The following is a 14204-nucleotide window of genomic DNA, read 5'->3' as shown; positions in this document are numbered from 1 at the left end:
TGTCAGTAAGTGAGAATCGTCTAAAATTCTTGTGCAACATCAAGGAAATTGAGAAGAAACGCATCACGGCAAACATTGTTAAAATCGCTATGTACGCAAGTTTTATTCGTTCGGAACGTCTTAGTTACGTGTCAGTAAGTGAGTTTAGTCGAAAATTCTTGTGCAACATCAAGAAAATTGAGAATAATCGCTTCTCTGCTTACGTTGTTAATTCCGCCATGTACGCAAGTTTTGTTCGTTCGGAAAGTCTTAGTTACGTGTCAGTAAGTGGGTTTAGTCGAAAATACTTGTGCAACATCAAGGAAATTAAGAAGAACCGCTTCACGGCAAACATTGTTAAAATCGCTATGTACGCAAGTTTTGTTCGTTCGGAACGTCTTAGTTACGTGTCAGTAAGTGAGATAAGTCGAAAATTCTTGTACAACGTTAACGAAATTGATGATATACGTTTTTCTACGCACAAATCTGAGATCGTTATGTACGTAAGTTTTGTTCGTTCGGAACGTCTAAGTTACGTGTCAGTAAGTGAGAATCGTCCAAAATTCTTGTGCAACATCAAGGAAATTGAGAAGAACCGCTTCTCGGCATACATTGTTAAAATCGCTATGTACGCAAGTTTTGTTCGTTCGGAACGTCTTAGTTACGTGTCAGTAAGTGAGATAAGTCGAAAATACTTGTGCAACATCAAGGAAATTAAGAAGAACCGCTTCACGGCAAACATTGTTAAAATCGCTATGTACGCAAGTTTTGTTCGTTCGGAACGTCTTAGTTACGAGTCAGCAAGTGAGTTTAGTCGAAAATTCTTGTACAACGTTAACGAAATTGATGATATACGTTATTCTACGCACAAAGCTGAGATCGCTATGTACGCGAGTTTTGTTCGTTCAAAACGTCTTAGTTACGTGTCAGTAAGTGAGAATCGTCTAAAATTCTTGTGCAACTACAAGGAAATTGAGAAGAATCGCTTCAAGGCAAACATTGTTAAAATCGCTATGTACGCAAGTTTTGTTCGTTCGGAACGTCTTAGTTACGTGTCAGTAAGTGAGTTTAGTCGAAAATTCTTGTGCAACATCAAGGAAATTGAGCATATATGTTTTTTTGCTCACAAAGCTGAGTTCGCTATGTACGCAAGTTTTGTTCGTTCGGAACGTCTTAGTTACGTGTCAGTAAGTGAGATAAGTCGAAAATACTTGTGCAACATCAAGGAAATTAAGAAGAACCGCTTCACGGCAAACATTGTTAAAATCGCTATGTACGCAAGTTTTGTTCGTTCGGAACGTCTTAGTTACGTGTCAGTAAGAGAGTTTAGTCGAAAATTCTTGTGCAACATCAAGGAAATTGAGAAGAAACGCTTCACGGCAAACATTGTTAAAATCGCTATGTACGCAAGTTTTGTTCGTTCGGAACGTCTTAGTTACGTGTCAGTATGTGAGTTTAGTCGAAAATTCTTGTGCAACATCAAGAAAATTGAGAATAATCGCTTCTCTGCTTACGTTGTTAATTCCTCGATGTACGCAAGTTTTGTTCGTTCGGAACGTCTTAGTTACGTGTCAGTAAGTGGGTTTAGCCGAAAATACTTGTGCAACATCAAGGAAATTAAGAAGAACCGCTTCACGGCAAACATTGTTAAAATCGCTATGTACGCAAATTTTGTTCGTTCCCGAACGTCTTAGTTACGTGTCAGTAAGTGAGTTTAGTCGAAAATTCTTGTGCAACATCAAAGATATTGAGAAGAAACGCTTCTCGGCATACATTGTTAAAATCGGTATTTACGCAAGTTTTGTTCATTCGGAACGTCTTAGTTACGTGTCAGTAAGTGGGTTTAGTCGAAAATACTTGTGCAACATCAAAGATATTGAGAAGAAACGCTTCTCGGCATACATTGTTAAAATCGATATTTACGCAAGTTTTGTTCGTTCGGAACATCTTAGTTACGTGTCAGCAAGTGAGTTTAGTCGAAAATTCTTGTACAACGTTAACGAAATTGATGATATACGTTTTTCTACGCACAAAGCTGAGATCGTTATGTACGCAAGTTTTGTTCGTTCAAAACGTCTTAGTTACGTGTCAGTAAGTGAGATTTGTCTAAAATTATTTTGCCACATCAAGGAAATTGAGAAGAATCGCTTCACAGCAAACATTGTTAAAATCGCTGTGTACGCAAGTTTTGTTCGTTCGGAACGTCTTAGTTACGTGTCAGTAAGTGAGAATCGTCTAAAATTCTTGTGCAACATCAAGGAAATTGAGAAGAACCGCTTCTCGGCATTCATTGTTAAAATCGCTATGTACGCAAGTTTTGTTCGTTCGGAACGTCTTCGTTACGTGTCAGTAAGTGAGTTTAGTCGAAAATTCTTGTGCAACATCAAGGAAATTGAGCATATACGTTTTTTTGCTCACAAAGCTGAGTTCGCTATGTACGCAAGTTTTGTTCGTTCGGAACGTCTTAGTTACGTGTCAGTAAGTGAGATAAGTCGAAAATTCTTGTGCAACATCAATGAAATTGAGAAGAACCGATCACGGCATACATTGTTAAAATCGCTATGTACGCCAGTTTTGTTCGTTCGGAACGTCTTAGTTACGTGTCAGTAAGTGAGATAAGTCGAAAATTCTTGTGCACCATCAAGGAAATTGAGAAGAACCGCTTCACGGCATACATTGTTAAAATCGCTATGTATGCAAGTTTTGTTCGTTCGGAACGTCTTAGTTACCTGTCAGTAAGTGAGTTTAGTCGAAAATTCTTGTGCAACATCAAGAAAATTGAGAATAATCGCTTCTCGGCTTACGTTGTTAAATCCGCCATGTACGCAAGTTTTGTTCGTTCGGAACGTCTTAGTTACGTGTCAGTAAGTGAGTTTAGTCGAAAATTCTTGTGCAACATCAAGAAAATTGAGAATAATCGCTTCTCTGCTTACGTTGTTAATTCCGCCATGTACGCAAGTTTTGTTCGTTCGGAACGTCTTAATTACGTGTCAGTAAGTGGGTTTAGTCGAAAATACTTGTGCAACATCAAGGAAATTAAGAAGAACCGCTTCACGGCAAACATTGTTAAAATCGCTGTGTACGCAAGTTTTATTCGTTTGGATCGTCTTAGTTACGTGTCAGTAAGTGAGAATCGTCTAAAATTCTTGTGCAACATCAAGGAAATTGAGAAGAACCGCTTCTCGGCATACATTGTTAAAATCGCTATGTACGCAAGTTTTGTTCGTTCGGAACGTCTTAGTTACGTGTCAGTAAGTGAGTTTAGTCGAAAATTCTTGTGCAACATCAAGGAAATTGAGCATATATGTTTTTTTGCTCACAAAGCTGAGTTCGCTATGTACGCAAGTTTTGTTCGTTCGGAACGTCTTAGTTACGTGTCAGTAAGTGAGATAAGTCGAAAATACTTGTGCAACATCAAGGAAATTAAGAAGAACCGCTTCACGGCAAACATTGTTAAAATCGCTATGTACGCAAGTTTTGTTCGTTCGGAACGTCTTAGTTACGTGTCAGCAAGTGAGTTTAGTCGAAAATTCTTGTACAACGTTAACGAAATTGATGATATACGTTTTTCTACGCACAAAGCTGAGATCGCTATGTACGCGAGTTTTGTTCGTTCAAAACGTCTTAGTTACGTGTCAGTAAGTGAGAATCGTCTAAAATTCTTGTGCAACTACAAGGAAATTGAGAAGAATCGCTTCACGGCAAACATTGTTAAAATCGCTATGTACGCAAGTTTTGTTCGTTCGGAACGTCTTAGTTACGTGTCAGTAAGTGAGTTTAGTCGAAAATTCTTGTGCAACATCAAGGAAATTGAGCATATATGTTTTTTTGCTCACAAAGCTGAGTTCGCTATGTACGCAAGTTTTGTTCGTTCGGAACGTCTTAGTTACGTGTCAGTAAGTGAGATAAGTCGAAAATACTTGTGCAACATCAAGGAAATTAAGAAGAACCGCTTCACGGCAAACATTGTTAAAATCGCTATGTACGCAAGTTTTGTTCGTTCGGAACGTCTTAGTTACGTGTCAGCAAGTGAGTTTAGTCGAAAATTCTTGTACAACGTTAACGAAATTGATGATATACGTTTTTCTACGCACAAAGCTGAGATCGCTATGTACGCGAGTTTTGTTCGTTCAAAACGTCTTAGTTACGTGTCAGTAAGTGAGAATCGTCTAAAATTCTTGTGCAACTACAAGGAAATTGAGAAGAATCGCTTCACGGCAAACATTGTTAAAATCGCTATGTACGCAAGTTTTGTTCGTTCGGAACGTCTTAGTTACGTGTCAGTAAGTGAGTTTAGTCGAAAATTCTTGTGCAACATCAAGGAAATTGAACATATACGTTTTTTTGCTCACAAAGCTGAGTTCGCTATGTACGCAAGCTTTGTTCGTTCGGAACGTCTTAGTTACGTGTCAGTAAGTGAGATAAGTCGAAAATTCTTGTGCAACATCAAGGAAATTGAGAAGAACCGCTTCACGGCATACATTGTTAAAATCGCTATGTACGCAAATTTTGTTCGTTCGGGACGTCTTAGTTACGTGCCAGTAAGTGAGAATCGTCTAATATTCTTGTGCAACATCAAGGAAATTGAGAAGAATCGCTTCACGGCAAACATTGTTAAAATCGCTATGTACACAAGTTTTGTTCGTTCGGAACGTCTTAGTTACGTGTCAGCAAGTGAGTTTAGTCGAAAATTCTTGTACAACGTTAACGAAATTGATGATATACGTTTTTCTACGCACAAAGCTGAGATCGCTATGTACGCGAGTTTTGTTCGTTCAAAACGTCTTAGTTACGTGTCAGTAAGTGAGAATCGTCTAAAATTCTTGTGCAACTACAAGGAAATTGAGAAGAATCGCTTCACGGCAAACATTGTTAAAATCGCTATGTACGCAAGTTTTGTTCGTTCGGAACGTCTTAGTTACGTGTCAGTAAGTGAGTTTAGTCGAAAATTCTTGTGCAACTACAAGGAAATTGAGAAGAATCGCTTCACGGCAAACATTGTTAAAATCGCTATGTACGCAAGTTTTGTTCGTTCGGAACGTCTTAGTTACGTGTCAGTAAGTGAGTTTAGTCGAAAATTCTTGTGCAACATCAAGGAAATTGAGCATATATGTTTTTTTGCTCACAAAGCTGAGTTCGCTATGTACGCAAGTTTTGTTCGTTCGGAACGTCTTAGTTACGTGTCAGTAAGTGAGATAAGTCAAAAATACTTGTGCAACATCAAGGAAATTAAGAAGAACCGCTTCACGGCAAACATTGTTAAAATCGCTATGTACGCAAATTTTGTTCGTTCCCGAACGTCTTAGTTACGTGTCAGTAAGTGAGTTTAGTCGAAAATTCTTGTGCAACATCAAAGATATTGAGAAGAAACGCTTCTCGGCATACATTGTTAAAATCGGTATTTACGCAAGTTTTGTTCGTTCGGAACGTCTTAGTTACGTGTCAGTAAGTGGGTTTAGTCGAAAATACTTGTGCAACATCAAAGATATTGAGAAGAAACGCTTCTCGGCATACATTGTTAAAATCGATATTTACGCAAGTTTTGTTCGTTCGGAACATCTTAGTTACGTGTCAGCAAGTGAGTTTAGTCGAAAATTCTTGTACAACGTTAACGAAATTGATGATATACGTTTTTCTACGCACAAAGCTGAGATCGTTATGTACGCAAGTTTTGTTCGTTCAAAACGTCTTAGTTACGTGTCAGTAAGTGAGATTTGTCTAAAATTATTTTGCCACATCAAGGAAATTGAGAAGAATCGCTTCACAGCAAACATTGTTAAAATCGCTGTGTACGCAAGTTTTGTTCGTTCGGAACGTCTTAGTTACGTGTCAGTAAGTGAGAATCGTCTAAAATTCTTGTGCAACATCAAGGAAATTGAGAAGAACCGCTTCTCGGCATTCATTGTTAAAATCGCTATGTACGCAAGTTTTGTTCGTTCGGAACGTCTTCGTTACGTGTCAGTAAGTGAGTTTAGTCGAAAATTCTTGTGCAACATCAAGGAAATTGAGCATATACGTTTTTTTGCTCACAAAGCTGAGTTCGCTATGTACGCAAGTCTTGTTCGTTCGGAACGTCTTAGTTACGTGTCAGTAAGTGAGATAAGTCGAAAATTCTTGTGCAACATCAATGAAATTGAGAAGAACCGATCACGGCATACATTGTTAAAATCGCTATGTACGCCAGTTTTGTTCGTTCGGAACGTCTTAGTTACGTGTCAGTAAGTGAGATAAGTCGAAAATTCTTGTGCACCATCAAGGAAATTGAGAAGAACCGCTTCACGGCATACATTGTTAAAATCGCTATGTATGCAAGTTTTGTTCGTTCGGAACGTCTTAGTTACCTGGCAGTAAGTGAGTTTAGTCGAAAATTCTTGTGCAACATCAAGAAAATTGAGAATAATCGCTTCTCGGCTTACGTTGTTAAATCCGCCATGTACGCAAGTTTTGTTCGTTCGGAACGTCTTAGTTACGTGTCAGTAAGTGAGTTTAGTCGAAAATTCTTGTGCAACATCAAGAAAATTGAGAATAATCGCTTCTCTGCTTACGTTGTTAATTCCGCCATGTACGCAAGTTTTGTTCGTTCGGAACGTCTTAATTACGTGTCAGTAAGTGGGTTTAGTCGAAAATACTTGTGCAACATCAAGGAAATTAAGAAGAACCGCTTCACGGCAAACATTGTTAAAATCGCTGTGTACGCAAGTTTTATTCGTTTGGATCGTCTTAGTTACGTGTCAGTAAGTGAGAATCGTCTAAAATTCTTGTGCAACATCAAGGAAATTGAGAAGAAACGCATCACGGCAAACATTGTTAAAATCGCTATGTACGCAAGTTTTATTCGTTCGGAACGTCTTAGTTACGTGTCAGTAAGTGAGTTTAGTCGAAAATTCTTGTGCAACATCAAGAAAATTGAGAATAATCGCTTCTCTGCTTACGTTGTTAATTCCGCCATGTACGCAAGTTTTGTTCGTTCGGAAAGTCTTAGTTACGTGTCAGTAAGTGGGTTTAGTCGAAAATACTTGTGCAACATCAAGGAAATTAAGAAGAACCGCTTCACGGCAAACATTGTTAAAATCGCTATGTACGCAAGTTTTGTTCGTTCGGAACGTCTTAGTTACGTGTCAGTAAGTGAGATAAGTCGAAAATTCTTGTACAACGTTAACGAAATTGATGATATACGTTTTTCTACGCACAAATCTGAGATCGTTATGTACGTAAGTTTTGTTCGTTCGGAACGTCTAAGTTACGTGTCAGTAAGTGAGAATCGTCTAAAATTCTTGTGCAACATCAAGGAAATTGAGAAGAACCGCTTCTCGGCATACATTGTTAAAATCGCTATGTACGCAAGTTTTGTTCGTTCGGAACGTCTTAGTTACGTGTCAGTAAGTGAGTTTAGTCGAAAATTCTTGTGCAACATCAAGGAAATTGAGCATATATGTTTTTTTGCTCACAAAGCTGAGTTCGCTATGTACGCAAGTTTTGTTCGTTCGGAACGTCTTAGTTACGTGTCAGTAAGTGAGATAAGTCGAAAATACTTGTGCAACATCAAGGAAATTAAGAAGAACCGCTTCACGGCAAACATTGTTAAAATCGCTATGTACGCAAGTTTTGTTCGTTCGGAACGTCTTAGTTACGTGTCAGCAAGTGAGTTTAGTCGAAAATTCTTGTACAACGTTAACGAAATTGATGATATACGTTTTTCTACGCACAAAGCTGAGATCGCTATGTACGCGAGTTTTGTTCGTTCAAAACGTCTTAGTTACGTGTCAGTAAGTGAGAATCGTCTAAAATTCTTGTGCAACTACAAGGAAATTGAGAAGAATCGCTTCACGGCAAACATTGTTAAAATCGCTATGTACGCAAGTTTTGTTCGTTCGGAACGTCTTAGTTACGTGTCAGTAAGTGAGTTTAGTCGAAAATTCTTGTGCAACATCAAGGAAATTGAGCATATATGTTTTTTTGCTCACAAAGCTGAGTTCGCTATGTACGCAAGTTTTGTTCGTTCGGAACGTCTTAGTTACGTGTCAGTAAGTGAGATAAGTCGAAAATACTTGTGCAACATCAAGGAAATTAAGAAGAACCGCTTCACGGCAAACATTGTTAAAATCGCTATGTACGCAAGTTTTGTTCGTTCGGAACGTCTTAGTTACGTGTCAGCAAGTGAGTTTAGTCGAAAATTCTTGTACAACGTTAACGAAATTGATGATATACGTTTTTCTACGCACAAAGCTGAGATCGCTATGTACGCGAGTTTTGTTCGTTCAAAACGTCTTAGTTACGTGTCAGTAAGTGAGAATCGTCTAAAATTCTTGTGCAACTACAAGGAAATTGAGAAGAATCGCTTCACGGCAAACATTGTTAAAATCGCTATGTACGCAAGTTTTGTTCGTTCGGAACGTCTTAGTTACGTGTCAGTAAGTGAGTTTAGTCGAAAATTCTTGTGCAACATCAAGGAAATTGAACATATACGTTTTTTTGCTCACAAAGCTGAGTTCGCTATGTACGCAAGCTTTGTTCGTTCGGAACGTCTTAGTTACGTGTCAGTAAGTGAGATAAGTCGAAAATTCTTGTGCAACATCAAGGAAATTGAGAAGAACCGCTTCACGGCATACATTGTTAAAATCGCTATGTACGCAAGTTTTGTTCGTTCGGAACGTCTTAGTTACGTGCCAGTAAGTGAGAATCGTCTAATATTCTTGTGCAACATCAAGGAAATTGAGAAGAATCGCTTCACGGCAAACATTGTTAAAATCGCTATGTACACAAGTTTTGTTCGTTCGGAACGTCTTAGTTACGTGTCAGCAAGTGAGTTTAGTCGAAAATTCTTGTACAACGTTAACCAAATTGATGATATACGTTTTTCTACGCACAAAGCTGAGATCGCTATGTACGCGAGTTTTGTTCGTTCAAAACGTCTTAGTTACGTGTCAGTAAGTGAGAATCGTCTAAAATTCTTGTGCAACATCAAGGAAATTGAGAAGAAACGCTTCACGGCAAACATTGTTAAAATCGCTATGTACGCAAGTTTTGTTCGTTCGGAACGTCTTAGTTACGTGTCAGCAAGTGAGTTTAGTCGAAAATTCTTGTACAACGTTAACGAAATTGATGATATACGTTTTTCTACGCACAAAGCTGAGATCGCTATGTACGCGAGTTTTGTTTGTTCAAAACGTCTTAGTTACGTGTCAGTAAGTGAGTTTAGTCGAAAATTCTTGTGCAACATCATGGAAATTGAGAAGAACCGCTGCTAGGCATACATTGTTAAAATCGCTATGTACGCAAGTTTTGTTCGTTCGGAACGTCTTAGTTACGTGTCAGTAAGTGAGTTTAGTCGAAAATTCTTGTGCAACATCAAGAAAATTGAGAATAATCGCTTCTCTGCTTACGTTGTTAATTCCTCCATGTACGCAAGTTTTGTTCGTTCGGAACGTCTTAGTTACGTGTCAGTAAGTGGGTTTAGCCGAAAATACTTGTGCAACATCAAGGAAATTAAGAAGAACCGCTTCACGGCACACATTGTTAAAATCGCTATGTACGCAAATTTTGTTCGTTCCCGAACGTCTTAGTTACGTGTCAGTAAGTGAGTTTAGTCGAAAATTCTTGTGCAACATCAAAGATATTGAGAAGAAACGCTTCTCGGCATACATTGTTAAAATCGGTATTTACGCAAGTTTTGTTCGTTCGGAACGTCTTAGTTACGTGTCAGTAAGTGGGTTTAGTCGAAAATACTTGTGCAACATCAAAGATATTGAGAAGAAACGCTTCTCGGCATACATTGTTAAAATCGATATTTACGCAAGTTTTGTTCGTTCGGAATATCTTAGTTACGTTGTCACGTCTCAGTATTCGAGGTTAATAAAAAAAAAGGAAATTATATTACTGCTGTTAAGTAATTCTTTAGAACGCGACTATATTATTTAAGTAGTTGTTAAATTGAATTTGATCTTTTACTGGTAAGTATTTATGGAGAAGATTTTGTGTTTTGGGTCACTCTGCATTTCACCGAGTCTACCCGGGACCAGAAGATGTCAACTTGTCATTCAATATTCAGTGGTACCTTAACTTACCAGGTTTTACGTATTTGAATATATATGTATATATTAGAGCGACTGCCTATGTAGCACGCTGAATTCCCTTCTGTCTAGCAGTCCTCCAAAGATTTCGGCTGTCGTGCGATGAGTGACGGTCGATCAAGGAAGGTGGAACAACCGGTCGTCGAATAAATTGCAATGAGTAATATAAAATATTCTTTATTGTAGCACGACGTTAAGTTAACAATATTACAGTCGTAAGACTTGCGACTGGTAAACTCACTATTCAGTAATGTAGTATGTATAAGAGTCTCGAAGACTTGTACTGAAATTTGTCGACGCAAACGAGATTTGAATACGCCGGATTATTAACTGCTAAACGCCACGGCAACGGAGTCAGAGAACGAAATGTAGTACGAGAGTTAGTAATGTGTTAACCGTATGAGCGTCGAATTAATAATGCTGGATGTCGGACCTGCACTGAGCTCCTCCGGTCTTCGGGTGTTGGTGGGAGAGATGCTGCAGTGGGATCGCCGTTAGTAGATGGTGGGATATTCTTCCTATGCTTCGCCTAAGACTTCCCGATGCTGGAGGGAGACCCATGGGCGGGAGCAATGGCAAGTGGAAGAGCCGCTGGTAGGGATCTCTGTGCGAGAAGGACAGCTATAACGTTCTCTCGCAACATTCCAACTTGTTTGTCCGGCCTAATCTTATCGGGCGGGCGGATAAGAATATCGATCGACGGCCGGTCCGCATACCATGCACGGTTTAAAGCTCTTATAAAACTCTTATGAATAAAATATTATTTCTTATACTTCTAATTTCGCATTATGAATAATAAAACGCTATGTTATATAAAATGCATAAATGTGTATGAAGATTATTAATATAATATAATGTTATATGCATATTAAGATGTGCATATAAATGTGCGTGTACTTAAATTATTATATTAAAGCGTTACATTTGCATTTAAATGTTTCATTCTTTTTCGCTCGTATTTCTCAATTGAATTTAATGCTTTTAAAGTTAGATCTCTTATATGCTCATATATATATATATATATATATATATATATATATATATATAACATTTATTACAATAGCGTCTGAATTGTCTGTCCGATTGTACAATGCAAATATAAGGTTTTAGTTATCCCTATAGTTTATTCATATAATAGTTATTTCTTCGTCACCCGCTGGCGCGTTCGAGCGTTGGCTATATACGGGGTGACCCTAGAGTATGAATACTATTTTATAAGTTAGAAGTTAGCGTTGAACGAATAATTTTCGAGGGCTCTTTACTTCTTTCACCTCCTATGGGTGAGTTAACAATAAATATATTGTTTAAATAAATTTTGACGTGCGGCTATGACGTCACACCACCCCCCTTAGTTTAAATTTCAGAATAACAAGTTATGAAGAAATTTATTCGTCCAATCTGTCTCGTAGATCTCTAAATGTGTATACTATAGGTATAGTAGGCGGTTCCGCGTTTTCTGCTGGCGCATTCGGTACTATGTTGGTGTCTATATGTTCTGGTGGGTTTTCGGGAATTACGTGTGGTTGTGGTTGCGGTTGCGGTCTATTCGCTAAATACAATAATAAATGTGTAAAGGAGCTCCAAATGGCTCCAAGTAAGTGTAAGCTGCAGCCATAAGCTGCGTGTAGCGCATAGCCATGTATCAGCGTGTCAAATACAATTTTTATTACTCTTATAATTATAAATATTCCGAATATACCGGCGGTCGCCGCACCAAATGTTGTAAAACCGTTCCATATTTTGGTTAGCGTATTGTTATAAATTTTATTCAGCGCACCCTCGTCTAATAAATTTTGCAACGAAACGGTATCGGATTGTATAGTTTGACCTGTAAAGCCTCGAGCGATGGTGTGCAAAACCGCGTTCTTTTCCGCAGGGAACATAATATGGTCTCTTAATTCGTCAAGGTCTTGTTGGGAGTAAATGCCACTGGTGGCCAGTGATTTTGGAGCAAGGTATTTCCAAGAGAGTTTTGTTAATGGTTTAATTTCATGAGGAGAATTTATCATGGAAGGAGTAGGGTTAAATTGTAGCCAAGTTCCTTCGATGTTATATATTATTGGGAGTAAAGGATTACAATCTCTGAGTGTACTGTGTTTTATGACGATATGTGATTTTGGTGTCATGTATAACGAAGCGTTCCGAAACATAATGGGCAACTCTGCATGGCACGTATTCGTTTTTCGTAATGTAACCTCTATAGGTATACATTTAACTATGTGAATTCCCTCTCCGGCTGTGACTGCCATGTAACCTGGAGCCTTCATCACCCGGTAGGCGAATTCGTCTGGTAAAACAGCAGCAAGAGATAGGGTATTTTGTATAACCTGTTTCTCTAGTTCGCATTTTTGCATAATTATATCCTTGTATAAAGAGGTAATCTGGTTCCTCATATACTTTTCAACGTATACAAATTTTGAGTTTGTGTACGTGAATAAATCTAGGTTCGTTACAGAGGTTTTTGATCTTACTTTGAAAATATTTCCTTTTTGTGTTTCAAAAATGAACAGTTTCGGGTGTTCTGTGCCATACAGTGTATAACCGCATATTGTATGCCTTCGTGTTAGTGTCAGTGCAAAAGTGATGTCTTGGGATTCTAGTGTGAATATTGTGGTATTTTGGTGATCTAATATGCCTTGAAATTTAGTAGAGGTGCCTTCATATAGGACGTCATATGCTTCAAACCCGCAAGCGGTATTGGGTATTCCTTCCCAAAAGGTGTAACCATCGTCCGAGTCTATACAGGATTCGTCCGATAGTTCACAAACAGTTCCGGATTTTAACATTACTTTTCCTGCGTTTAACTTTACTGGCACGTATGAGTCTTTTAGAGAAATTTTTACAGTCGCTTGGACTATCACGTCATCCCATGTGCCGTAATAGTCCGAGTATTGGATACCTTTACATGTTCCATCTACGTTTACCTTACCCGCGAGTGTGACGCTTCTATAATACGTGTGATTTGATTTAAGTCCGTCAATAATTTCTGCGGTTCCTATTTTTAAGAGGCCCTCTTTATGCATTTGAATGCATCTAGCGCGAGATGTTTCCTGCAAGTAACTCGCGTAACCGTTATGAACGGCTGAGATATGCGAGTGCATTCCGCAGTGAGATATGGTTCTTAAGATTTCTATTTTACATTGCGTTATATGTGTCTGCGCATAACTGGATAATTGCAATAGCTGTATGTATGTATTTACGGTCGCAGGTGTTTCGATTTCGATGTCACATTCGCCTGATCGTAGCAAGGACACAGTGGTCACATTCAAATAAGCTCCTCCGCAATCGTACGCTATGATCGCCGATGTGCCAGAGATCAATGTGGTAAGTATCAAAACGTGGAAACCCTTAAAAATAGAAATACAATATTTGAGTATAAATGCGCAAATAATACATTTTGTTCGTGTTGTTTTATGTTACAAGACGTGTCAAGTATGTGTATATGTGTTGTTAGAACAAAGATTTTTAATACTAATATGAGAATAATATGAAAATATCTTAAAGTTACTGGATCCGGGGGTCCAGGCCGCGCTCACAAAATTTCTCTTTCTTGCGTTTTCCTTCAACCCGGATCTATAAAATATGTGCCCTTGCACAACTTCAGTTTATTCACGTGAACTACGCGTGGTTTTCCACGGAAGTCTATTCTCGCGTTGTTCATTGGTAATAATTCTAAAATTCTATATGGCCCAGTATATTGATCATCTAGCTTTCCCTTTGTGGGCTCCTTTAATAAATAAACTTTATCGTTAGCTTTAAAATTTTGAATATTGATTTTTCTATCATAATATGTTTTACTCTTTTCTTTTGATTGTATTAAGTTTTGTTTTGCTAGACCCTGTGAGTTTTTCAAAGTTTCAAAAAGGTTAGTGAGATAATCCTGATAAGGCTGTTCAGTGACGTCCTCGGGAACTACGGAGGAAGATGGAGTTCTGGGAAGATGTCCAAAAATTAGGGAATAAGGAGTATAGCTGGTTCCTTCGTGGACTGATGTATTGTAAGCAAACATGGCAGGCTTAATGTGCTCGTCCCACTCCTCATTCCGGTTAGTGTACATCTTCAAGTATTCTGTCAATACGTGATGTGAGCGTTCAATTGAACCATTTGATTGCGGGTAGTAAGCTGTCGTACGGCATTGCTTTATTTTAAAGTAGC

The sequence above is a fragment of the Polyergus mexicanus genome, unplaced genomic scaffold, assembly GCF_030449975.1.
Source record: "Polyergus mexicanus isolate NDT 795.1 unplaced genomic scaffold, iyPolMexi1.0 SCAF_21, whole genome shotgun sequence".
Classification (NCBI taxonomy): domain Eukaryota; kingdom Metazoa; phylum Arthropoda; class Insecta; order Hymenoptera; family Formicidae; genus Polyergus; species Polyergus mexicanus.
This window is presented reverse-complemented; position numbering follows the sequence as displayed.